Genomic DNA, 27,047 nt, shown 5'->3' on the forward strand with positions numbered 1-27,047 from the left:
TCCTAGAGCAGGCCCTCAAACTTAAAGTGGAAATAATGCACATTTAGGCTGAAAGACGCGTCCTCTTAGCTTAGTACAAGGCTGTGCGCATGCCGGAACACGTGTGCGAGCCAGCAGAGACGGGTGTCTGCTGAGATTCAGAGAAGTTCCTGGTGTGGGAAATACCCCCTATCTGATGTCAGAGTATTGACAGGAGGGCTGGGGGAATGAAGTTTTCTCTTATAATATGGAAGGGAGAAGACTGAGGAGTCGAAAAAGAATTTCTAAAGTGTTTCCGGTCATCCTGGGCACAAAACCCTGGTGCTATGGACTGAATTGTGCCCCCACCCCCACCCCCAACCCAGAGTTGAAATACTAATCCCATGGTGGGGCTGAATTTGGAGGTGGGGTCTCTAAAGAAGTAACTAACATCAACTGAGGTCGTAAGACTGGAGCCTTGATCCTACAAGTTGGTGCCCTTATGAGAAGAGACACCAGAGAGCTCTCTCCCCGCTCCACGACAGGACACCGTGAGAAGGCAGCCTTCTGCTAGCCGGGAAGGAGGTCCCCACCAGGAACTAAATCTGCCAGCACCTTGATTTGGGACACCCCAGCCTCCAGAACTATGAGAAAGAAATGTTGCTGTTTAAGCCTCCATGTCTGCGGAATTTTCTTACTGCCGCCTACCGGGGCCCATCTTTAATCCTGGCCAACAGGGCATATGTGACCACCCTTGAGCTCCAGGACCTTGTCTGCCAGGATCCTGCAGCCAAGAGCAGCCGTCAGAGGAGCCGGGTGGCAGGAAACGATGGTGTGGGTCCAGCCTCACTGCGCGCACTTTGTGTCTCCATTTCATCTGTATGCATTTTCCCCTGCTCGGGTGAATACCAGAGGGAGACAACGTCCAGTAAGTGCTTTTTCATCTTTGTAAGAAGAGTTTATTGAAGCCAGTGGGTCAAAAAGTCAACAAGCAAGGAAGCAGAACCAGAAGGGCATGGAGGCAGAGAAGCCCTGAACAGTTGCTAATGTCTCTGACTTTCGCTCTGTGTTCCTTCGGCCACAATTTCAAAATGCAGAGTATGTTCAGGGGGCGTGGCCCCTTGACCTACTGGCCAAAGAGAAAGGAGAAGCAACCAGCTGTCACAGAAGGCCCTGCGATGGCCTGTCCTTACCTGTGCTGGGCCAGGTGCGCTCAGGCTTCTGTGAGGAGACACTTGAAGATTGGAGGGGTGGGGGGGGGGCGGCGTCCATTTGTCCCTGCAGTGTGTCACCCGCTGGGACCGGACCCCAGGGCAGGTGTGGTTTAGTGCTGTACCTGCAAGGGGACAGAGGGTGACATCAGTAATGTCATCTTCATACTGAGGGCAGGACATAGGACTGAGCAAGAGACTTTGTGCTATAATAAAAAATATATGGGGTGCTGGGGTGGCTCAGTCAGTTAAGCGTCAGACTTTGGCTCAGGTCATGATCTCACGGTCCGTGAGTTCGAGCCCCGTGTCGGGCTCTGTGCTGACAGCTCAGAATCCAGAGCCTGCTTCGGATTCTGTGTCTCCCTTGCTCTCTGCCCCTCCCCCACTCTCTCTTTTTCTCTCTCTCTCTCTCAAAAATAAAACATTAAAAAATCTTTTACAAAAATGAAGTAAGGGAGCCTGGGTGGCTCAGTCGGTTGAGCATCTGACTTCGGCTCAGGTCATGATCTCACGGTTCATGAGTTCGAGCCCCGCCTCGGGTTCTGTGCTGATGCCTCGGAGCCTGGAGCCTGCTTAGGATTCTGTGTCTCCCTCTCTATCTGCTCCTCCCCCACTCACGCTCTGTCTCTCTCCCTCAAAAATAAAATAAAAACATTTTAAAAAATTAAAATATATATATATATATATTTCATCTCCATTCGGGGTTTTCAGCAAGAGCTTCAGAAACCCTTGAAAAGACCTAAGTGATCAGAGTTTCTTTGTGATGCTAGAGAGTTGACTCCTGGTTGTCAAGATAGGGGCCGGTCACCGGAAGACCAACATGTGGCTGCAGGGCTGGGGCTTTGAGCCAGCCAGACCTCCAGGAAGGGAGAGGGCCTGGAATTGAGTTCATTTGTGCGGCCGGTGACTTAATCAGTCGTGTGTACGTAATGAAACTCCAGTCAAGCATCTGGACACCCAGACTTGGTGGGTCTTCCCAGCTGGTGGGCACCCTGATGTGCCAGGAGGGTTATCCCCTGGGGTTCCCCGGGGAGAAAGCCCAGAAACTCTGTGCTCCCTCCCAGACCGTCCCTGTGGGTCTCCTCACTGCATGTCCTTTAACATAAAACCGCACCTTGGCGCTTTCCTGAGCTCTGCCTCTGGCGAATGGCCCACCCTGAGAAGGGCTCTCAGAAGCCCCCAGATTCATAGCCAGTGGGCCAGAAGTGCAGGTAGCCCGGGGGAACCTCCCGGCAGGTGCATCTGAAGCGGGGCAGCCTTGGGGGAGAGGACCCAGCCCTCAGTCTGCAGGGTATGCTCGTGACCCTGGGTGGTCTGTGTCAGAAGTGCATTGCAGGCCCCCGAGCTGGGGTGGAAACAGAACAGACTCAGAATAAGCTCCACGGGCATGAAACCAGCAGAAAGGTTGGACCCAGCTTCGGGGCTACAGCCATCTGCACGTGGGGGCTTCCATCAGCAGAGAGGGCCGCACGGCCTCCCCCCGCTGAAGAGTGAGGTCCGCGGATTACTGTCACAAAGACGTAGTTTGCTGCTGAAGCCCGCTGGCGGGGCAGAGACACGGGCTGTGTGTCCCCACGTCCATCAGGTGCTGGTACTCATGGAGGTGCGCTGGGGGCTCAGAGCCCTGACGACGCTGTTCCTGCAAATCTGGTGAGCAGTGCTTGCTTGACGATTTCTCATAGAAGTTTGAAGAACAAAATCTACATGCACACTGCCCGGGACCGCTCGGTGTAGTCCACCAGGGGGGTGACAAGGGTCCTGCTCTCGACGGCCACGAGAGGGGACGGAGGATGGCAGTATGGTTTTGACTTTGGAGTCAGACACCAGACAGCGTCAGAACCGAGCCGTGCCCTTCATCTGCTCAGTAAACGTGGGCTCGCTTCCCTCGCCTCACTCGTTGGGCCTCACTGTTCGTGTCAATGCAGTGGGGGCAATATTAATATTGCACAATGGAACCGTTTCAAGGTCTGGGTGGAGGCACCGGGTGGCCTGATAGCGAGCGCTCACTGACCGCTGGATGAGCTCCCTGCTTCGTCTTCGTATGAAGTTGGGAAGGCCAGGCGGTGACCCAATCCTGGCCCCCAGCGTTCAGCTACAGAGCTTGTAAATGAAAGACGGACAGAGGGCACCAGGAGAGAGTAGGGAGGCCAAGGAAGTGAGCCTGCAGGAGACACCAAGGCCGCCCATCAATTCTGCTCTCTCTCTGAATTCTTGCACGGGCGCCACCCCCCCACAACGCACCAGCCACTCAAACTGTGGGGTGATAGTTACAGGTCCAGGGAAAGCCAACCGGAGGGGAAGCCACGGAAACAGGTGAAAACCTGACCAGCTTCCGCACGGGGCCCCCTCCGTTTTGGGGGCCGTGCCTCACAGGTAGCTTCCTCGCTTGACTTCCTTCTACCAGGCGCACATGCCCTGTCGACAATTTGCGACCTAAAGATTCCTGAAACGGGGTTCTGTGGAGGAACTCCTGGACGAATGGACAAATTCCTACTGCTGTCTTCATAGTCACGGAGGAGGGAACATCTAATTCTTTACTACGCCAATAAATTCTGTGTCCGATTTATCTTCCATCAGGCCAACATTAATATTAAAATCCTCCATGAATCATAAATCTGTCATACATCAAGAAAAGCAGCACCAGGAAATCAAAAAAGCCCTCATTAACAAAAGCGGAATTAGTCCTTTGAGGACCGTTCTCAATGGCCAAACAGACCATTTACAGTCTGATCATTGTCCTAATGGGCCGTGCTCTGTCATTGGGTCGGTGTTCTGAATCTAAATTGGCCAGCGATGGGCTGGTAATCACTGTCTGGGGTGCCTGAGGTGATTTGGAGGCTCAAAGTCTCCACGTGGAAGATGGGTAAGCTGTGAGAGCTGGTGGGCAAGAGGGAGCGTCTGGAGCCTGGCAGGCTGTGCCAGCTTGCAGCTCAGAGCGAGCCGCACCCTCTGCCGCCTCCTGTGGTGGAGACTCTGGCTCCAGGAGGCTGCTTCCAGGTGGTTCACTTCCCTGGGGCTGTGCCAGAACAACTCCAGCAAAACGCTCCCCCGGGGGGGGGGGGGGACCCGGAAGAAAGCTGCCCGCCTTGGCGCAGGCAGGAGGTCTGGTCTTTGGGAACTTCCCCCAGAGGACATGCACCACTTTCTTGGAAGTGGTTTCCATGACGGCAGAGGCTGATTGTGGGGAGGGGAATGCCGGCCAGCCGGGAAGGGACTCGACCTGGGCTACCGGGAGGGGGCTCCCGAAAGAGCTCAAGACACAGCTTCCAAGTGGACAGTGCCAGCGTCATTCTCTGAGCTGGTCAGATCGTCAGCCTAGATTCGGGATCTTTTCCAAGAGGAGCCCCCACATGTCGGGCAAATTCAGTTCTGTTCACGTGGAAAGGGCGTTTTGTGTGCCCTGTTTCCAAGCAGCTTACAAGGTTTAGGAAACAAACAGATGTTTATAATAAAATCTCAGCAGCTGCATTTGCACAGATGCGGGGGTGGGGGGTGGGACTGAGTCACACACGATCATAGAGCCCCAAAGAAGACATTGCCGAACTGGGGAGAAGCCATTGCAGAATTCCGTCCGCACGTACGTTACGTTTGAATATACAAGGATGTGCACACGCGTAAACCCGCAGTGGGGATCATACCGCTACGATACCTTTCTTATCTGCCCTCCGAACTCGCTGGTGACAAATGACAGACACTGAGTATCTGCTGTGCTAACAAATATTCTTTCCCCTGGCTTTACTGAGCTGTAACTGACATGTAACACCACGTAAGGTGAAGGCGCACAGCGTGTGCCCGGATACACGTGTGTGCTGTGGGCCGATTACCACAGTCAGGTGAGCCAGACACACAATCACCTTCTTCTCCTGCAGTGAGAACATTTAAGATCTACTCTCTCAGCCACTTCTGAGCGTGTAACACAGCATTATCGACTGCAATCACCATGCTGCACATTAGGGACCTGAACTACTCATCTTATGACCAGAAATGTAACCGTCTGACCAACATCTCCCCATTTCCCCCATCCCCCGGCCCCCGGTAACCACCACTCGGCTCTGTTTTCACCGGTCGGGCTTTTGTAGATCCCACGTGCGCATCATATCCTGCGATGTCCGTCTTTCTCCGTCTTAGTTTGCTTAGCATGATGTCCTCAAGGCCCATCCATGTTGTTACAAGTGGCAGGAGTTCCTTCGTTTTTATGGCTGAATAATATTCCACACACACACACACACACACTCATACCACATTTCCTTTATCCTTCATGCATCCATCGATGGATACTTGGGGGGCTCCCACATCTCGGCTGTCGTGAATAATGTTGCACTGAGCACAGATGTGCAGCTATGCGTTCGAGACAATGACATCGTTTGGTCGGGATATATTCCCAGGAGGGGGATTCCGGACCCCGTGGTCTGATCTTCTTAACACAGATTCTGACCTGAGGAAGCCCCCACGAGGGCCCACGGTGAGAAGCACTATTTTCCGGGGAGCATTTCCCTCCTTTGCGAGACTATGAGAGGCCTCCCTGTTGCCACTGCCGGGTACAGCTCTAGAAGACATAGGGAGGCTGTGTGTTCACAGGTTAACCGTAACAGAGCAACTGCGGAGTGTCAGTCAGGGCCCGAAACCAGAAAGGAAAATCACAGGTCGGAGATGAAGGAACCCGGAGGGAACCAGGCAGAGTGTGACCCGAATGCCCCACCGGGGCTGGGAACCGGCGCCCCAGGCCGAGCACTGGACACCCACGGGGAGCATCGAAGTGCTCGTCCTGTGGGGACACGAGAGCAGCTCCGCTCGAAGCAGCTGTGGCCAGGAAAGTGAGGACCCCACACTGGCCGAACAGGGTGTGGCCTTCACACTCACACTTGTGTCTGTGGCAGGGACCCAGGTGGGGAAAGGATTAGAACTTCCTGTCTGGAATGGAGCAAGCAAGGTCTTCGTTACTGTCACACAGCCAACGATCCATGGGCGGCCCCGGCGGGTCACAGGAGCCCCGCTGGAGGAAGAAAGCCTTGCTCAGAGACCTCCCCTTGCCCACCAGCCATTGTCCAGGTCTGGGTTGGACACCAGCTCCAGCAGCGTGCCAGTCTGAGAGTGGGCACTCGGACCTGAGCAGACCGCCGATGGATCCACAGCCAGTAGGGAAAACAGTGGGTGGACGCAGGGGGAGAAGTCAGGAGGCCCACAAGGACACCCTCCAAATGGGGCCCCTTGGGGGCTCCGTCGGTTGAGCGTCCAACTTCGGCTCAGGTCACGATCTCATCTCATGGTTCGCAGGTTCGAGCCCCGCGTCGGGCTGTGTGCTGACAGTTCAGAGCCTGGAACCTGCTTCAGACTCTGTGTCTCCCTCTCTCTCTGCCCCTCCCCCAGTTGCACTGTCTCTCTCGCTCTCAAATATAAACATTAAAAAAAAGAACACCCCCCACGAAAAGAAGCACCTGACCCAAGATCAGAACTGGCAGATCCAACAAGGACAAAGTCAGCCCCTCAGGAGGAAGGGGTAATAAAAACGATGAGTGAGATTTTAAAAGTTTTATGTTTCCAGAAGATATGAGAAGCGGGCAAGGACCAAGAAAGCTGGCAGACTTGTCACAGGCCAGATGTCCCTTCTGGAGAGGGACCTAGCAGACCAAGCACAGCCGGCAGGTGCACGGAGCAGGAGGGTGATGGGGATAGCTGACAAGGCAGCCGACAGGGAGTGGCGATCTGCTCGGACCAGGAGGACAGGACAGCAAACTTGTGCATGTGTCTAAAAATACATGAAAGGGAGAAAACATGCTGCCAGCGTTTCAAGAGTGCAGAAAGATGTGAGCACTTAGATTAATGAAACCAAAAAAAAAAAAAAAAAAAAAAGCCCTGTGCAAAATAAACACATCCACATGGGAACACTTTCTAGTAAATCTATTGAAGCCCACCGACCAAGAGAAAATCGTGGAATCCACAGAATGCCACACATGGGCAAGCAAAAACCCTAAACTCCGCCAGAGGAAAGAGGCAGGAAAAGAACAAAATAACCACAGTAAAACGCAGAGCAGACATCTTACCCACAGCACAAAGGATGGAATTCAACACAGTAAGTTTTTAAATACTGAAGAAAACAACTCTTAACCTAGAAGGTCTGTAGCCTGTTAATCTACCCTTTTGACAGTTTCAGACAGACCTAAAGACTTTACTGTCCCCTGTTTGCCATTCAGCAAGCCTTTTTGAAAAAGGTGTGAAAGGATGCGCCCCAACAAGGAGGAAATCAAACCCAACAAGAGCCAGTAAAGATGCCAGAAAACCTATGCAAATAGAGTTGTGAACACATGGGTTAATTCCAAATAATCAAGGATATATTTAAAAAAAAAAAAAAAAAACAGAGCAGAGGGTTGAAAACCAGATGGCACTGAAATATTAGCCACCAAAAACAGGAGTTTGGGAACGAAGACGGTTTTGAACTGAAGTCTTCTTGGTGACACACAGACATACCATTAAATGTCATCCAGCTTTGTGAATAGGCGTGTTATGATTTAAAGTCAGTCATCACTAAAGAAATGATAACAGGAAGTAGAAACTATGACGAGAGAACCAGGAGACAGGGCAGAAAAGAAGAAACTGTATCTGCCCAGCAGGAGGTCTGAAAGGGGGAAAAGAGGAAAATGCAGTCCTAAATTGTCTCCCCAGTGTGTATTCACCCATAAAACATGCTAGATGGGTTTCTATTGTTCTGCATTTTTAAAAATGAATCCCGGGGCACCTGGGTGGCTCAGTCGGTTGAGGTCCGACTTTGGGTCCGGTCATGATCTCACGTTTCGTGGGTTCGAGCCCCGCGTCGGGCTCTGTGCTGACAGCTCAGAGCCTGGAGCCTGCTTCCGATTCTGTGTCCCCCTCTGTCTCCACCCCACCGCTGCTTGTGCTCTGTCTCTCTCTTTCAAAAATTAATAAACAGAAAAATTTTTTTAAGTAAATAAAAATGAATCCCTATTTTTAACAATTTGTCCCAAGTTCCTGGCTCATTTCCACCCCTTGAAATGAGTCTGAAGTTGGAGAAGGTGAGAGGCAGGTACTCTGTGGCCCGAGGCCACCAGATACCAGCCTTCGCTGATCTGCGTGTTCCAGGGGCTCCATGACGCGGGCCCAGACCTCCCTGACTTCCCCGTCTCTCTGCAGCTTGGCTCCTGGACCCCCGTGTGGACTCAGCCTCAGCCTCCCTTAACAATGGGGGCAGCGCTTCATCACGTTAAGGGCCTGCTGGGTACCCATTTCTTAAGCTAAGCTACCGGAATGAGTGCATCCCCATTGGAAGATGGGAACCAGGCTTGCAAGGGACATGCTCAGGACCACACAGCAGGCATGTGGTTCTCCCAGGCCTGTGAACTCTCTCTCTCTCTCTCTTCATTACACCCAGCGAATGCGCCATACAAAATCACAACTGCCTGCTCTCTGACAAGGGACAGTGGCATCCACCGGGATATGGGTGAGGGGACATCCCAGCTCAGCAGCAGATCCTTGGGAGACTCTTGTCAGAGGCAAGCAAGGCTGACCCAGAAAACTACCCTGGATGCCACTGGCCACAGGAGGGATGACATTGTAGCACGGCCACGTGGCAGGTGACGGAGCTGGGATGCAGGAGAAGGGGACAGGCCGGAGGGAGGTTGCTGAGCTGTGCCCCAGCTCCTGGGTCTGCAACTGTTCAGAGACAGGTACTCACGGATATCCGAGACCTGGAGAGTCAGGTGCTGCAGAGACAATTGTTCTCAGTGGCCACTGTGGAGACCTGGGTCACCGTTTGGGAGGATCCACCGTCTGGAGGGAAGAACCTGTCAGAGGCGAGACTGGACCACGGGGGCCTCTTCAGGGTCCACTGGCCGCTGCTGAAGAGTCAGGCCAGGCCTCAGCAACGAGCCTGGTGTGACTTCTTTTTTTAAATTTTTTTTTGTGTTTTAGTTATTGCTTTTGAGAGAGAGAGGGAGAGAGACAGAGCACGAGTGGGGGAGGAATAGAGAGAGGAAGACAGAATCTGAAGCAGGCTCCAGGCTCCGAGCTGTCAGCACAGAGCCCGACGCGGGGCTTGAACCCACAAACCGAGAGATCATGACCTGAGCCAAAGTTGGGTGCTCAACCAGCTGAGCCCCGCAGAACTTCTGATCATTTTCAGGCTGCCTGGAGACAGGACCTGGTGCCCCTGACCCTTTAGAGTGAGCAGAACCCATCCTGCTGGCATTTCCACTCTGCAAACACACCCCCTTCCTCACCTCTAAGGGATGTTAGTTTGCCTAAGAGGAGGGGGCAGCCACCCTGTAGCAGGAGGAGGAAGGCTCATGAGGGAGTCACATGGCAGGTCTGGGATGAGGGACACAAGGGGCTCACCTGGCGTGCCCAGAGCAGAGCCAGCCATTCATCTATGGACGGGGTGGTTGTTATGGATTGAATCGTGTGCTATTATTATTAAATTATTACATTATTACATATTATTAAATTATTAAATACATAATTAAGGTGAACTGAGGCCTCAGGGGCGGGTCCTAGACCAATAGGACTCGTGTCTTCATACAAAGAGGAGATCAGGACACGGGGAGAGGACAGGCGTCCACACACAGAGGAGAGAGGCCCAGGAGGGCCCAATCCCGCCGACGCCCCGATTTTGGCCGTCAGCCTCCAGGGCTGCGAGGGGTGAGCTCTGCTGTGTGAGCCACCCAGTCCATGTGTTCCAGTGCGGTGGCCTGAGCGGCATTGCGGTCATTGAGGAGAGAGCATCTAACCGAAGTCTGGGGGACGACAGAGAGCTGACCACAAGGCCCTGCAGGGGTGAGGGAGCACACTGAGCAGTGGGGAGGGGCTGGCGTGGCTGCAGAGGGTGTGGGGGGCAGCGGAGCCGGCCGGGTGGGCCTCCAGAGGCATGTTCTGGGGCTCCGGGCAGACACAGAATCGTGATGACACTGTTGCCAGGAGCCCTTCCTCTGCTCTGTGGTCTGAGAGCTTCCCAGGGAGGGGTGCAGCCCCTTGTCATCCTGACACGCCCAGAACCTCTCTGGAACCCAGGAAGGCCGAGCAGGGGTGAGAGCTGGTGGATGGCTGGGCCGCCCCTCGTAGACAGCCCCTGTGTGGGTCACTGCAGACTCACAGATATTAATATATCTGGAACCATGACTCACATCCGCATCCTAGGAGCTGAGGTGCCCGGGGCAGGGGTGCGGCAGGGGGAGGGGCCTTAAAGATCCCATTTCTCCCACCTCTATTCGGAGCCACTGCAGAAACGCTATTAATGATGAACAAGTGACGTGAAGACGAGAGGTAGAGGTCATATTGGAGTGTCACGTCCACCTGTCACCATGGAAACGTCAGGAGGGAAGAGATTTTCCTGTAAAAATCCCCCCACAGTAAAGCAGGGGAGCAGATGCCTCTCCACCCTCCCAGCCCCCTCCCTATAAAGCCACTGTGGGTCACTTTGTGCCACCCCGCTCAGATAAGAAATCGTGTCCTGGGTCCTCGGGAAGGTCCTGTGTCTCTCTGCCTTCAGTTGTCCCAGGTGGGCGGGCTCTCCCGGGAATGCGCATGAGACGGCGCTGTCCATGGTCCTTACCGGCAGCAGACCCCTGGGCATCACCCGTGAGCTGCTCTGGTAAGGAGCAGTGTCCCAAGTCACCCCTGTATCCGGCAACTTTGGAACCACCAAGACAAAGGGAGGTGACACATTTCATTTCTCCAGAACTTTCCACGAGGGTGGTAGCTCACCCTGTGTCCTCAGCAAGTCTTGGAGGACAGAGGGCGTGCCTCACACAGGCTGATGCTGTGCACGTGTCTGCACGTGCACCTTTCCATCTGTCTGTCCTGCGGTTCGTGAAACCGCACAGCATCCTCCCCCCCGCCCCCCGCCCCGTGCCGCCTCAGCTGGCGTGAATGAAGTCACGGTGGCAGAGTCCTTTGAAAACTGTCTGAAGCAAGAAGCGAAAAGCACAAACTATCATTACTGCTGTCACCACCGCTAATCCTTTCACTGGGGATGCCAGGGGTCCTGGATGGAGAACAGAACTCGGAGGTGTGATTAGCTAAATTTAGCTCGGGACACAAAAGTCGGCAGCTTTGAGTTTCGCCTCGCTTTGACAAGCGATGAGCTTGGAACCACTGCCGATCTTTTGATATCATTCCCTTGGTGGCCAAAGGAGCCAGGAGAGAATTACTTTCAGACAAGGATCTTCACTGTTTGCATAGCACACATTTCCATGAGGCTGCAAAAGCATGCTTTATTAAATTTCCTTTGAAATATAAGGCTTTGATTTAGGGGCAGGAATGTTTTCTATGCCTTAAAAATGCCATGCAAGTTGGGACTGGAGCAGAACGTCCTTGAAGGGTAAGAACCGGGCAGGACCCCACCTGCTTCCTCCCTGGTCCTGAGCAGAGCGGAAGTGACACATTGGGTTAGTCTGCCGGAGTGGCCGTAACAAAACACCCCAGCCTGGGCACCTGCAGGGCAGACATTTATTCCCCAACAGTCTGGAGGCTGGAGGCCCAAGATCCAGGTGTGGGTGGGGCTGGGTCCTCCTGAGGCTCTGTCCTTGGCGTGTAGATGGCCATCTTCTGTGTCCTCACACAATCGTCCCTCCGTGCCTGTCTGTGCCCCCCTCTTCTTCTTATAAGGACACCAGTCCTCTTGGATTAGGAGCCCCCTCTGCAAAAGCCCTGTCCGTCTCCAAAAACAGTCACACTCTGACTTACGGAGGGTTAGAACTCCAGCAGATGAACTGGGGGGCACAGTTCAGCCCACAGCGCCTCTGGCTTCCCACTTCCTAGGCTCTGAGGAATCATGGGTCTGACTCTGAATGATGTCCAGCCATCACTGCAGATGTGCCCTCCAGTGGCCTCTGCTTCTCTGTTCATGTGTACTTCCCACACCATTTGGACATGTGACAGGTTCTCATCGACGTGCGAGAGTCGCCGGTTTTCCTAGAAGTGGGCGTTCACCCTGAGACGAGAGTGTGGACAAAAGTCTGCTCCCTGATGGTCCATCACGTCCTTAAGACTGGCGAGGGTAACTGTCCGCTCAGGGTGGGAAAGGAATAAAGGGAGGAGGGAGATAGGAGGAAGGAGGGGGGACCCACCCACCCACCCAAAGAGTGCACTCAAGAACAGAGACAGTTAAGTCCTCTGTTAGCAGAGGAGAATGTACTGAGGCAGGACGCAGACTTTCTAACAGAAATCAGCCTGGGAAATGGGTTCTGTGTCCTCTGTGTCCCCTGGGACATCTGCAGGGATGTGGCTCAGCCAGCATTCAATCTTTCCAGGTACCAGCAGTGCTGGCTGCAGACAAGAGCAGGGTAGGGCAGGAGCGCACACACACACACACATGCACGCACACCTGTGAGTGTGCGTGTGTGTGTGCGTGCAGGCACGTGTGCCTGGGCTGGCTTCCCAGGGAGACTTCAGTAACACCCACCCCCTGAGAACATCCTTCCGACAGCCGGGAGGCCTGTTAACCTCCTCCCAGACAAAGCACAGAGGTGGGAGAGAATCAGAGAAGAGTCGCATTAAAACATGGTAGCAATAACGCTCTTTGATGAATGTTCCCCATCAAACCTCCAGAGCATAAGTCTGAGAGTGCTAAGAAAGCAATTGTCAGGAAAAAAAAAAGAAAAGAAAAAACCCAAACTGCCACTTATCCCTTTTAACCTATAGGCTCCATTTAACCAATTAATCTTATTTATAAAAGGACAAGCAAACAATTTAAGTTTATGTGGTTTCGGTTTTGATCATTTTTCTGCTGTTAACAGACAGGGTCATTCTTCCTGATAATTAAGACTCTTATAGTCAATAAGACCTTACTATTAAATTTAACTAATATTGATGGCCCGAACAGCGGTTGCCATCCCTACTCCCTGCCGCGGGCTCTCCCTCTGTGCCGACAGTTCAAGTGCGGGTCCTCAGCGCCTCCGGCCTCATTAAGCACCGCGTCCTTATGAATCACAGGTCTGGGCTTCCGCGAGCCACGGGAGGAGCAAGGGGGAGCCCAGGCAGGGTGTTTCCAGTCATCCTGTCTCCGCTGGGAAGTGAGACGCGGAAGCAAGGTGTTTTAGTCGGACCCAGAACTATTTACAACAAAACAAAAGAAAACCCTTTGGGCTCTGCTTCTAAATCTTACGTCTTCTAATCTCTCCTGCTTCCACCATCTGACTTCTCAGTATATAGGTGGTTGTGAGGGAGGAAAGTCCTGTCCTCTACCCTCTTAAGTTATGTGCCTGAGGGCTGTGAATTAAAACCGGCAGCAGAGTGGTGGGAGAAAAGGCATGCACACTTATTAATTTTCAGTTCTACATGGACAGGGGCATCACCAAAATAAGATTTGAGAGATTATATACATGTTACTGGGGGATGGCAGGGGCAGAGGGACACTTCTGGGAGAACAAATGACTTTGGGGTGGGGGACACTAATGGAAACACCAGTTACTTTGTTTGAGAGGTAAATGGGCCCTTAGGAAAATGGGTGAGAGCTGCAAGAGTCCAGAAGAAGAGATTGCACCTGCCCCTGGGGGTGGGATTAATAGTGATGCTTCTTTTGGGAAGCTTTCCTTTTAGGGAGAAAAGGGATTTCAGGAGCTCAAAGGCCTTTGACGCAAAGTAATCTTGGGCCGAAGTGGCCTATTTTGGGGTGACACATCCTGACCCCCTTGATGAACCCCACTCTCTGCTTCCATATCCACAGGGATGCTCTGCTTCTAACCTCTGTGTGTGGCCTCTGGGCATGCTGGTGGGGGAGGGCAGGAATCCTGTCAGGAGCTGGGTGCTGGGTAGGTCAGGTCTACACCTGGCTGTGAGATGTAGGGAAATATTGGGGCGCAGAGAGGATGGGGGCTGCTGGGGGCTGCTAAAGTGGAATCCAGATAGCAAGCTAAAGTAGTAGGTTGACTCTACAGGATAAACGATAGAAAGTCTGATGGCGATCCTGGCAGTCTGGGGTGGGGGTGCGGCATTCACAATAACCGTGAGACAGTGGAAGTAAGACTCCGCTAGGAAATGATGTTTGGGGGGAGACTCAATGGTAGCATTCCTCTCCCCAAGGGAGGGGAGTGCATCGGCCAGCTGCTGCTGGGTAACAAGCAGTCAAGTGATCTCAGAGGTGCACGTATTTTCCGGTCACTCGGGCTGAGCCTCGCTGCCTCACGAGGGCCCGGGTGCAGGGGCAGGGAGGGGTAAGGAACGGCAGGTAATTCTGTCCACAGCAAATGCACTCATCCAAACTGTCTGTGCTGATCAGTGAAGTTGCCTGAGTTTTGCACAAGGGAAATTAGGACCTGGAGACCCTGATTGCTCCCCCCACAACACACACACACACACATACACACACACACACACACACACACACAGAATTCACGTGCACTGAAGTGCCCAGATTTTAAGTGTCTGCTTGGATGCCTTTTGACATATATGCATGCGCATCGTGAATACAGCACTCCAGTCACACTAGAGAATGTCTCTCCCACCCGGAAAGTCCTCCACACGCACAGGCAGCCACGACCCTGATCTTAATGCCCAGATAGGGTAGTTCTGCCTGTTCCAGAACTTCAAGCGGGCAGAACCACACAGTGTGTGCCCTGGTGCCCCGTTTTCTCAGCATCGGGTCTGTGCGCTCCCTAGGTTGCGTCTCTGGGTTGTTAACTTGCGCTGTTGAGAAGCATTCTTCTGCACAGAAGTAGAATTGACCCATCCTCCTGTGGGTAGGCGTGTGGATAGTTTCCTGTTTGGGTATGAATTTGGCTGCCACGAACATTCATGTACAGGTTGGGATTTCTAAATATTTATTTTCATTTCTCTTGGGTAAACACCTAGAAGGGGAACCACTGAATCCCAGGGTAAACGTGTATTAGCTTTGGGGGACACCTCGGCTTTCCAGTGTTTGTGCCGTTTTTACCTGCCACCTGCAACGCTGTTCTCTTTCTCTTTAGTCTTGCCGAAGTTTGGGATTTCTGGGGTTTTTCAAATTAACGCTTTGTGTTTCCTTACGACTTAAATATTTCATTGTTTAAATTTGCATCTTTTTATGACTAATGATGTTCCTGCTACGTGTGCTGTTGGCCATTTGTACATCTTCTGTGAAACGACTTGTGAAACATTTTCCCCCATTTTCTTTCTTTCTTTCTTTCTTTCTTTCTTTCTTTCTTTCTTTCTTTTGGTTTGTCTCTTCACTATTAAACTCCCCTTTTTGACGGTTTACCCACCAATTCTGAAAAGCATCATCTAGCAAAACAGGAAGCTAGAGTCCCCTCTGCTTCTCTGGAGGGACCAGCCTCCTGGGAGGGGACAGGCTGGCATCACAGACCCACAGAACCTGGAACCCCAAAGAGAGATGCTTCCCACCGTTTAGCTGACAATACTGACCCGAGGGAACCCCATTTAATGAGATCGGGGGTAAGTTATCAGGGTCTGTTAGTAGACGTAGAATACGAACAGTCATTTAATTTAGGGGACTGTGCCCAGGTCTCCCACGATCTTATGAAGTGATGAACAATTGGGGGTGAGAAGTTGCACTAGGACAGAAGTGAGGCAAAGCAAACAGAGTGGGAGGTCGACCAAGTGGAGGTGAGGATTCCACGCTCATGAGACAAGACCCCCAGTTGCCCTGGTCGGTGAAGACCAGGGCGTTGGCGATGACATCGTAGTAATTAGTAGAGGTCAGAGTCGCACATGGTGCCTTAGCTCTCCTTGCAGCAGGTCTGGGGAAGGTGCAGTGGGGGTGACGGTGTCTGTGCCGAGGAAGCAGGGGCGGGGAGCAGGTGCCATGAACGGTGTGACACAGGAGTGTAACCCAGGGCTCTGCTCAGAGCCGAGTCTGTGAAGCTGTACAGAAAAGCAGCTTCTAAGGAAAGAACACAACCCACGTCCCTGAGGCAAGGGTGAGGGCAGCACTGTGAGGGCCAGAAAGCAGAGTATGTCTGGAGGCGGGTGAGGTAAGCAAGGGTGGCGTGGAGAGAAGTTCCGCGAAGCGCCCTCCAGCTTCAGAACCTGCATCTCGTCCTGTGCGGGCTGGAGCACACCTGTCTCATGAAGCTGCTTGAGGTTTCAAATCACCCGGGGGCTGTGGATGCAGCCAGCACAAAGTGTAGGCAAAAGCAAGGTCCGTGTGTGTCGGCTGAACAGAATGAAGAAATGATAGCTTATCTTACGGTGGAATCCTGTCTCTGGGAAGGAGCAGTCTTTGAGAGACCCAGTCACTCCATCAATTCTGGGGTTCAAAAGCCTGTAGGCTGCCTTACCGGGGACCTCAGAGGCCCTGAAGGAGCCCTAGAAGCCCACAGAACCTCATAGAACCCCTTGACTTATGACTCAGAAACCCAGTGTTACCCAGAGGGCCTGGCACTGTACAATGATTTTCTTTTTATCACCTGCTGAGATTTTGATTCATGGAAACGATATTTGCATTCCGAGATGAAGCCTCCTGCAAAGTATCAATCTTTATTACACCCATGCTGGCAGATAGACCCAGGACTCATTTACTGCATTTTTTATTTTTAAACCAGGCAACGGGGTGCAGAGAGGGATAGCCTGTGATCTGCCACTGCCTTCCAGGCACACGCAGAAATTCTGAAATATGACAACGCTTAAACCTGTTCTCCAAGAATTCCAAAGTCTGCTGTGGAAGGCTCCCTTGGTCCCTGCCACTGAGCTGGACCGTGGTTGGGCCCCTCCCCCCCCCCCCCCCCCGCTGTCTGCCCTCACCTTGGTTGTGACTAAAATCTCTGAAAACCTCAGAGGCGAGAGCCAGAGTCGTCTGGAGGTAGAGAGCCCTGACTTTGCAATCTTCTCAGATCATAAAGGCTCTTAACACTTCCCAAATGGAAAAGTCCTTGCAGGTGCCTGAGCCCCATCTCTGGGATGCTCTTGGAATGAATGGTGTGGCCATTACCAGCATCACTGGGCTATTGATTGCTTCTAGGAAAAAGTGCTCTTGGCCAACAAGGACCTGGGTCCCTATCTGCGGTATCGTGGGAGTAAATTCTTTTTAAAAAAATTTTTTAATGTTTATTTATTTTTGACAAAGAGAGAGAGAGAGAGACAGAGCATGAGCAGGGGAGGGGCAGACAGAGAGGGAGACACAGAATCCGAAGCAGGCTCCAGGTTCCGAGCTGGCAGCACAGAGCCCGACGTGGGGCTCAAACCCACGAACCGTGAGATCATGACCTGAGCCGAAGTCGGACGCTCGACCTACTGAGCCACCCAGGCGCCCCAGGAGTAAATTCTTAATGTCCAGCTCTCCAGGAGGCTTGGGAGCTTCCTCACAATGTGTACTGATTACCTTGTGTAATATCCCTGCCATGACGAGATCCAAGCTGCTGACGAGACGTCATTCAAACATGGAGTTGGGAAGAGATGTTCACCACTTCACTGACAAGTGTGTGTAAGCTGTTGCAGCCCCCCGCTGGAGCCATTGACTTCCTCCAGATTCACCTTGAGAAACTCTCCGTCCCCTGCTTCGTTCTGAGATAGGATCTGCTCCTTTGCTGAGTGTCCCCCATGTGTGTGGCCTTATACGGGAGCCCCCAGGAAGCCCCCAGGGGGAGACAGCGATTTCACACCTGTGAGAATGATGGTGGGGGTCCTGGGACCCTCTGTTGTGGGGTGTCCTTCACAGTCCCGGACGAAGTGTGAAGGGGAGAGAGGAGGGGGACCAAAGCGGTCCACACAGCAGGGATGTGTGTGGGAGCAGCACAGGAGAACGGTTTGTGGTCCAGTGCCTCTGATGTCCAGAGGCAGCATGGGGTGGAGAGGGGGTGGATTGGAGAGGTGCTCACCAGCCAGGTGCCATCAGCACGGACAGTGTCCCCCACCATTCCCCTTGGATTCATCGAGACGGCTGTTTTCCTTTGCCAGCTCTTCCCACTCTGTCCACTGCCTGTCATTCCCAAGTTGCCATGGGTGTCATCAAACATCACGAAGAGGAGGGTGAACCCAGCTCCCAGCAGAACACAGACCGCGTTTACTCCATGACCCTGGACTACCGGTGAGCGGGGACCATCACTGCACAGGGGCAGCTTTTCTCCCCTCCACTTCCCGTTACCATGGGGGACGTCACCCCATGACGGAAAATGCTGGAAACACTTGAAAGACGACCCTTTAAAACATCCCCCTCTCTGACCAACCACCTCAATGCTTGATGCTTCTCCCTCGAGTCTTTTCTCTGGTTTTGTTTGTCGTTTGCTTGCTGTACTCCTCGCGTCGCTGGGACCCTACACTTCACCCAAACCACGTGGTTCTCAGTTGTCCCCCTTCCAAACGGCATTCACATCCACCATCGTTTCTCTTACTGAGTTTTTCTTGTAACCAGTTACCTGGGCGCATAGTTATAGAATCAACTGTGTCTGTAAGATTTATTAGATAAATCAGTAGTGTTGGATTCAACTCCTGCCTCTTCCCTTCCCCAGAGGTTACTGCTTCCCCATTTCTTCTTTTCCATTTCTTTCCATCCTTCCCCCTGGGTTCATACATAACCCATTGATACCCATTGGTTTTCAGTCTCAGTCATTATTTGCTGGCCTGCCACTGAGGACAAGGGATGCTTAACACGCTGACCGTCCTCACCCCCACACACGCCCACCCCTCACCCCCTCCCATTACCCCACCGTGAGGAATAAAGAGGGAGTCACCATCTGATCAGATCTACGTTCGGTGGTTAAGATTCCGTGCACGCGCAAACATGGAGGTTAACAGGTGGCTTTGATTCAGTGGGCACTGTGACGTCATCTGTCTTTTCCTTGAATAACTGTGTATTCCCAACATAGCTGACCGTCTTGGGTGTTGGCTCTCGGTTTGTCTCATTTGTCTGCCTGCCTTTCTCTAATCTTGTAGAAACTGACTCTCACTGGAGTCCCTTCTTAGTTCACTCAAATGCATCCAAGGAACTTCATCTTGGTGGCATCCCTCCCAGTCTCCCAACCTGCTCTGCTCTAGACATTGTTCTGATACACGACTGTCAGAGTCTCCTTCCCCACGACCCTAGGGACCCAACTTTCCTGTGCACCCCCTTTCTCTGATGCCAGGGCTTCTTCCCTCTGGTTGACTCCCTCGGGTTCCAGGAAACAGGTGCATGAGGCCATGTGTATCCAAAATGTCCTTACTCAACATCAACATCCACACTTGACCACTTGGCCGAGTATAGACTGCCCTTCTGCCTCCCTTTCCCTCAGCACTTGGCTGAGTATAGACTGCCCTTCTGACTCCCTTTGCCTCAGAACTGAAGGCATTGCATTATTCCATTTTCTCCTTGTTTCCAGCACGGCTCTTAAGAAGAAGTCAGATGTCATTCCGATTCTTGATCTTATAGGAAATGTGTTCTCTTTCATCTTTCTCTCAGCTTTTAGGGTTTCTGCTTTGTCCCCAGGGTTCTGAAGTTCCACGATGCTACAGTTTTATGCCTTAGTATGCACAGTATTTTATTCATTGTGCCTGACACCCAAACAGTCTTTTCAATTTGGAAACGTCAGGTCTGGAGAACAAACTTGAAATATTTCTTGGATTTTATAAAGCTGTTTTACCGAGAGGCAGTCTAGTGACGTAGTTGCGTCTTGGACCAGAGAGCCAGCCTGCCGCCTCCTGGGTTCGAATCCCCGCTCTGCCATTTACCAGCTGGGTAACCTCGGGTAATCAATCTTCTGGCCTCTCTGTGCTTTATTGTCTTGGTTTATAAGGTAGGAGAAAAATAATGTCTACCTCAGGAGTTTTTATTAGAATTACATGAGTAAATATGCGATGCTTGAGTTCAGTAAACATGCTTGGAGTAGCTTGAGGGACCCAGGATTACTGTCATGACCACTTATCTCTACTATTCTTTGATGATTTACTCCCCTGTCCCAATCCCATCCATGGTCTCTCCAAATTCTCCTCCTGCTCCTCCTTTTTTTTTTTTTTTTTTTTTGGTTAATTCTCTAATTTTTTAATCTTTTTTTAAATCACTTTGTCATTTTGCTACTTTCTGAGATATTTCCTCAACTTTATCTTAGAACCTTTATTCTGAGTTGATAAAGTTTGCCATTATCTTTTTAATGACTCCCAACTGTTTTTTTGTTGTTGTTAGTGGTGGTGGTTTGTTGGTTTTGTAAGTGTTCCTTTTTAGTGGCATTCTGTTCTTGTTGAATAGATGAAACATCTTGGGGCACCGGGGTGGCTCGGTCAGTTAAGCATCCGACTTTGGCTCAGGTCATGATCTCGTGGTTCATGAGTTTGAGCCCCATATCAGGCTCTGTGCTGACAGCTCGGAGCCTGGAGCCTGCTTTGGATTCTGTGTCTCCCTCCCTCTCTGCCTCTACCCGGCTTACACTCTGTCTCTCTCTGTCTCTCAAAAATAAATAAACATTAAAAAAATTTTTAAATAGATGACACATCTTCTCTTCTAAGTCTGAGGATATTATTGGCATGCTTCTTGTTTATTTGGCTTTGGTTTTCCTCTTCCTCCATAGTCATTTTCTCTCTGGGGTTCTGTTTGCTTGTTTGGTATCTGTCTATGTTACAAGACTTCTTCAAATATTTAGCAATTATTGAAAGTTTGCTCAGATTAGTAAAAAATGTTTTTTTATTTATTTTGAGAGAGAGAGAGAGAGAGAGAGAGAGAGAGAGAGAATCCCAAGCATGTTCCACGCTGTCAGCACAGAGCCTGATGGGGACTTGAACTCATGATCACGAGGTCATGACCTGACCCCAAATCAAGAGTCAGATACTTAACCACCTGTGCCACCCATGTGTCCAAAAAGCTTGTTCAAGTTTAATAGAAGGGCCCTAAAAAGTTGATCAGGGATACCAAGAGATGGTGGCACTAGTCGACTAAGGCCACCTGCCTGGAATGTCACTGGGGAGACTCTGCTGTTTGTGTCTCAGCTCTTTTCTCTTGGGCTGCTGAGATTTCCCAGAGAAGACCCTCCCCGTCTCTTCCCTGGAAGAAGTCTGATCACCAGGATGCTGAGAGTCAACCAGGAGGAAATCTCCATCTAATCCTCACGTTTCAGTGCCCCTCTGGTTTAGCCTCTCCAGAGAGTAAACCTCTAGTCTCCCACCCAGCCCAGTGCACTGAGTGGGGGGAGGCATGTCTGGTGGAGGGAGAGGTCGGGCCCCATGTCTGCATCCATGGTACAGGTGCATTGAGTCCTGAGCCCACGGGGGGTGCTCTATGTTTGCATGTTTTCCTTTAGGTTTGAATTTTTTCTGTTTTCTGTGTTTTATGTACCATTGATTGGACTCTCCTTTCTTGGACGGCCCAGTCTATAAACACTTGTCTTTCTGCTTCTCAGCATCCAAACCCATGTTTCCATTTCCTTTTCTGTGCTCATTGTCCTTGTGATCTTGGGTGTTGCTAAAAATTTCCACCGAACCTCGTTTTGGTAGGATTTAGGTAGGCACTGAAGATAAGTGTGTTTGCATTCCCTTTGACAGCTATAACCTGAAATCCTAGACGCTATTTTTAAGCGTCAGTGTATTATCCCAGGTACTTGTTTCCAAGTCTTCACCACCATAAACAAACTAGTAAGCGTCTTCCTGTCAAAGCCATCATGGGAGAGTGTACCCATGATCCTTCACAGGCACAGAACGAACGAGTAAGTCACGTAGGGTGGGAGAGTGAGAGAGGTGGGGGGACGTGTCTTGAGTTCGAATTCTGCGTCTCTCACTCACTAGCTGCACAACCATAGGCCAGTCGCTTGAACGCTTTCTGTTTCTGTTTCTCTCTTCAGAAAACGAGATGAAGATTATAACGCACCTGCCAGGAGAGCCACTGCATTGGCCACCATGCCAGCGTGTCTGTGGCACTTAAATTTGGACCTGGTGTCTGTGACGTGTTAACTATTCCTTTCACAGGGCTTTCTAAAAGGGTTGAAAAATATTGCTCAAAACATCAGTCCACGTAGCCACTAGCAATGACTAAGACTCACCATTGCACTAACTGGCTTCTCAAAATGTACATGGCTCCTTCTAGTTTGATAGGCAAGCCCAAACATACCCACGCACACACATATTGTTTCGTTTGCATTTTTAATTTTTATTTATTTTATTTTTTAATGTTTATTTTTGAGAGAGAGAGAGAGAGAATGAGAGGAGGAGGGACAGAGAGAGAAGGAGACACAGAATCTGAAGCAGGTTCCTGAGCTGACAGCTCAGAGCCTGACGTGGGGGCTCGAACTCACGAATTGTGAGATCATGACCTGAGCCAAAGTCAGATGCTCAACCCACTGAGCCACCCGGGTGCCCCTCATTTGCATTTTTTAGTGTCGACATAGACATTTTTCCACACTGACTTCCTAGCTGTGTGTTTGTGTTTGTGAATCGCCTGCTTGTGTCTCTGGCCCGTATATACATTTGTAAGGTCCTACGTTTTCCCTGGTGGCTGATATGACATCACCCGTTTCCCAAGACAAACTACGACTTAGAAACACTGCACCAGTTGTCAGACGCACCTGCTCCCCCTGAAAGAAGATTTCCATCAGACGATTCAAGCATCTACAGGGCAGGGCAGACGCCAGTGTGAACGGGAAGGGCTGCTGTGGCCAGAGCTCCTACACACCCACATCGGGGGTGCTGTTAGCCTTCAAGGGTGCAAGGAACAGTAGGCAGCTTCCTGTCTTGAGCACAGCTGGTAAGGTTTGGAGGCCCCTTCTGGATTTACATCATCAGGCCCCTGACAAAATGCTGGACCTCTTTCCATCTTGAAAATCTCGAGCAGATTCTCTCACCGAGATCCCAGTGCCAATGGCTTTGAGCTCTTCTCGTAGACGAAACACTCCGGGCCAAGAAACGGCATCGACCATCTGGGGGAGAGCTGTCTTTCTTTTTGACAACTGTCGCAATGAAGAGAAAGCAACAGCCCTTGTCCTGGGGGAAGAGGAGGGAGACAGCCTCTGACAATTAACATGGGACGATTTTTCAAGCCGGAATGCAGAGGCCCGGCGGAAAGGTTGGAAAGGCAGCAATGACAGATCCCCTCCACCTGACACGAGATAGTGGCTTTGCAGGGCCCGTCTGCCCTGATGCAGACTTGGGGAGCAGGGGGCAGTATATTTTACCCTCCTTGTCACCGACGGGGGGAGGAAGGCTGATATTCCTTTACTCCTTCTCTAAGCGTATTTTCATAAGTGCCAGGTGATACTCAGTCTTGTGCAATTAGCAGGCCAGGGAGATTTTATAACCGCAGAGGGCCTCTGAGAGCATCCGGGCAGTCTTCCCAGCAGGCCTGCACTGGAAACTGGTGAGACGATCCCATAAAAAATAATATTCTGTAGTCAGATTCACCTGGGAACCTGGCATCCCACGCCTGGCTCCCAGCGGACGTCAGCATTTTAAAGGCTAGAAGATGCTGTTCAAAGTGCTTTGTGCAGTCCAGTATTTGCCAAAGGATTGGATCTGAGAAGGCTGTTTACCTACAGCGGGCCTCAGAACTGCAGGTCCTGGGATCTGTAAGGCCTCTGGAGACTCAGCCTCCCGTCTGATGAGGCAGAGCTGCCCAGCCATCAAGACCCTGCCTCAGGACAATCTTGGCCCAGGATCTTTCCCGATTCTGGTTGACCCCCAGGCCTCCGGATCCCAGGCATTGCTGCTCAGCCTGTACCTCCCAGGGCTGGGAGAGGAACAAACAGTGCGTGAGGCAAGGATGAGCTCACGGCTGTGGGTGGCACCCAGCGGGGGCTCCAGAACCATTGGTTGCGAAGTAATGAGAATCATTGGTTGCAAAGCAAATGAGGGTGAGCTCAGGGCAGTGAGAGGTGCCCAGCAGGTGCCCAGGAATCACTGGTTACAAAGTAAACTGATCGCCATCGCCCTGATTTCAGTGCTCTGAAAGGTAACTGTCCAGATTTGGTTCCTGCTGCCTGAACAGAGCTTGGCTATGACCAGACAGTAGTCGGGACAGCTGTCTCTGCCTCCCAGCTGGGCCTGGACTTACGGATTTCCACGTCTGGCTACGCACCACCCAGCTGGAGCGAGAACCCCATCAGGTTGGTTTAGCCACAACCCTTGCCTCAGCATCTGATGACTCTCTCTATGTGAGCAACCCCTCATCCCCTGGCCTGCCTTCAGCAAGAGTCCCGCTGGGTCAGTGTAGTGAAGAATTTTCCTGCCCTCTCAGTAATTTGCACCTGCTGCCTCCCCCCAGTCCTGCTCCTTGGCTAGAAATCCTACCTTCCGTCTTGTGTTCAGATTTGAGCTCATCCCTCTCCCACTGCAGAACCCCCGACACCTCCCCCCCGCCCGACCCCTGCAGAGGCCTCTACCCCCATCATCACATCACGGTCCCATAGAGCCTGACTTACCGGTTTAAACAAGTGTCAGAATCATTTTGTACTTGGCACGCATGCTTCTGTTATGTGTAAAATAATTCATTGAACTTTCCCCAATTTTGGGCAATGATCAAGGGTCTATACTTAGTAGTAACAAGCCTGGATCTGTGGACTTTATATGTATTGATTCACTGACTCCTCAACCCCGCCCCCCCCAGCACCTCCCAGTACCACCCCCCCTCCAGCAAAATGAAAGTTATTGTTGCCCTCTTGTTACAGATGAGATCACAGAGGCACAGAGAAATTGAGCGACTTTCCCACAGTCCCTCAGCCAAGCAAGGAGCTGAGCCATAGACGCACAGCCGGACAGCCAAGCTTGAGCGCATTAGACACGGGCTGTGTGCCCCGCCCCGTCTGTGCACTGCGGTGGTGGTCCACGCAAGCTGTAGGGTGCACACAGCACCGCCATCATTTGTTAAAACAAACCACCAATGAAGGGGAAATACACAGTCCTTTAGGGGAGGAAAAAATCCTTTTCCTCCTACCCTTTGAGGTTCTTAGCCCGTGCTGTGACAAAAAGCAGATTACCCAGAGAAAAACACACAAATGTGGCTCAGTCGGTTAAGCCTCCGACTTCAGCTCAGGCCATGATCTCGCCATTTGTGAGTTCGAGCCCCCGGTCGGGCTCTGTGCTGACAGCTCGGAGCCTGGAGCCTGCTTCGGATTCTGTGTCTCCCTCTCTCTCTGCCCCTCCCCCGCTCACGCTCTGTCTCTTTCTCTCTCTCAAAAATAAACATTAAAAAGGGGCGCCTGGGTGGCTCAGTCGGTTAAGCGGCAACTTCGGCTCAGGTCATGATCTCGTGGTCCGTGAGTTCGAGCCCTGCGTCAGGCTCTGTGCTGACAGCTCAGAGCCTGGAGCCTGTTTCAGATTCTGTGTCTCCCTCTCTCTGACCCTCCCCCGTTCATGCTCTGTCTCTCTCTGTCAAAAATAAATAAATATTAAAAAACAATTTTAAATAAATATTAAAAAATTAAAAAACAATTTATAAAAGAAAAACACAAACATATCTCATATAAGAATTCTGGGATACGACAGCCTCCCTCAACAGCCTTTGTAAGGAAATGAAACACGGCTATGGGGTTGAACCTGAGCCTTTTCATACCAGGTCTGACAAAGAGTGGAAAGTCACCGGACAAAAGGGTGCGAGCTCAGGGAGGTGAACTGGGGCAAACTCAGCACAGGCTGTGCGTTCAGATGCCTCTCAGCACCTCCCCATCTTTTCAGAGATAAGGATGCTCCTTTCCTCTGGGCACAGCGAGGTCACCTCTCGCAGGAGGGTCGTGAGCTGCTTCGGGGACAGATCAGGGGCTCCTTCCCACACCTGCCATTTCTCAAGTTCCTTCAGCTTAAAACAACCCATTTGCCAAGCTGCCATATTTGGAGTAGTGTGTTCTGAGCCCCATCAGTCCACATTTTGAATAAACGAAGTAAAAACAGGCATAGTTAATCCATTTGCCCTGAAAGGCAGGTGTCCTCAAAGACCCACGAGGCACAGAAGCCCCAGGCTGGCCCAGCACCCCTGGACCCCAGGATCCTATTTCCTGATTCTTCCTTCGGGACCCCTTCACTCTGCGGTGTTCGAGGAGGATCCTCTCTCTCGTCTGTGACCCTGCCAGGTGTTGAGGAACAGCCCACAGGAGGATGTCCATGTGGTGGGATGTGCCTGCTTCTTCCTTAGTCCTCCTCCAGGCTTCAGGGTCACCTTAGAAGGGTCTCTCTGTCTTCCTCCCACCTCCAAGGTGGTTCCTTGATGTCCTCATGCTAACACTGAGAAAAAGTCTGATAACCCTCTCCCAGTTCGCTCATCTGGCAAACACCCCCGTGGAGAGGGACGGCCGCATGCTGTCTCAGACGTGGGTGCTAGCTTGCCATGGTCAACACAAAGGCACCGGTGACCCCACATCTGTCTGCAAAATGGGGCAGACTGTGGAGCATCTCAGAGCTGCCTGGGTGGATGGGACGTGGGAGCAAGCAAAGGGGGGTTAAATCACCCCATGCCTGAAGGGGGGAAGTGAAAGGCCTTCTGTTCCTGGTGAATAAAACAGAACAAAACAGAAGCAAGCAAGGGAACAAACCCATTGGAGTTTTCTGTTTCACCCAGCAGTCTTTGGTGATCCTTAGGACCCAGCCACCTGGAGGAGGTTCTGAGTCTCAGCCTGAAGGATCCTGGTGCCAGGTCCTTGCAGCTTAAAGGAGTCGATGACCTAATTGGGGGACGGCGCTGCCCTGTCTGCCTCCCCCAGGGCTCTCCTGGCCATACCAGTGGCCTGACCAGACAAGTCTTCTAAGCAAACACAGCTTCAAGAGCTGTCATTAGTGAGCCGTTCAAGAGCATCCTTCCAACTGATCTTTTAGGATCTGGCTTCCATCCCTGGATGAAAGTGAGCAGATATCTGTCTTTGGCCTTGGGGTCCCCAGGGCGATAATTAAGGTAGAGGCACTGGGTTCTCTATCCTCCTTGAATTTCCGTCCTTGATCCCATGAGAACACTGAGCCCCCGCCCAAAATCTCTGTGCCGCTGTCTTTTCCGTCCTCAGCCAGCTGACGGTCATACGGTCACTATTGCGCCCACAGGTTACGAATCAGGGTCTGAAGGTGTGT

The 27,047-nt window shown here is 51.7% G+C and overlaps 1 pseudogene; it reads left to right on the forward strand.

Annotated features, from left to right (window-relative positions):
* Positions 1–5,859: 5,859 nt before the first annotated feature.
* LOC128775940 (basic proline-rich protein-like) overlaps positions 5,860–27,047 on the forward strand; it is a 41,988-nt pseudogene continuing 20,800 nt past the window's right edge.

Source organism: Panthera pardus, unplaced genomic scaffold (assembly GCF_024362965.1).
Source record: "Panthera pardus isolate Hobbes unplaced genomic scaffold, ASM2436296v1 HiC_scaffold_11, whole genome shotgun sequence".
Lineage (NCBI taxonomy): Eukaryota > Metazoa > Chordata > Mammalia > Carnivora > Felidae > Panthera > Panthera pardus.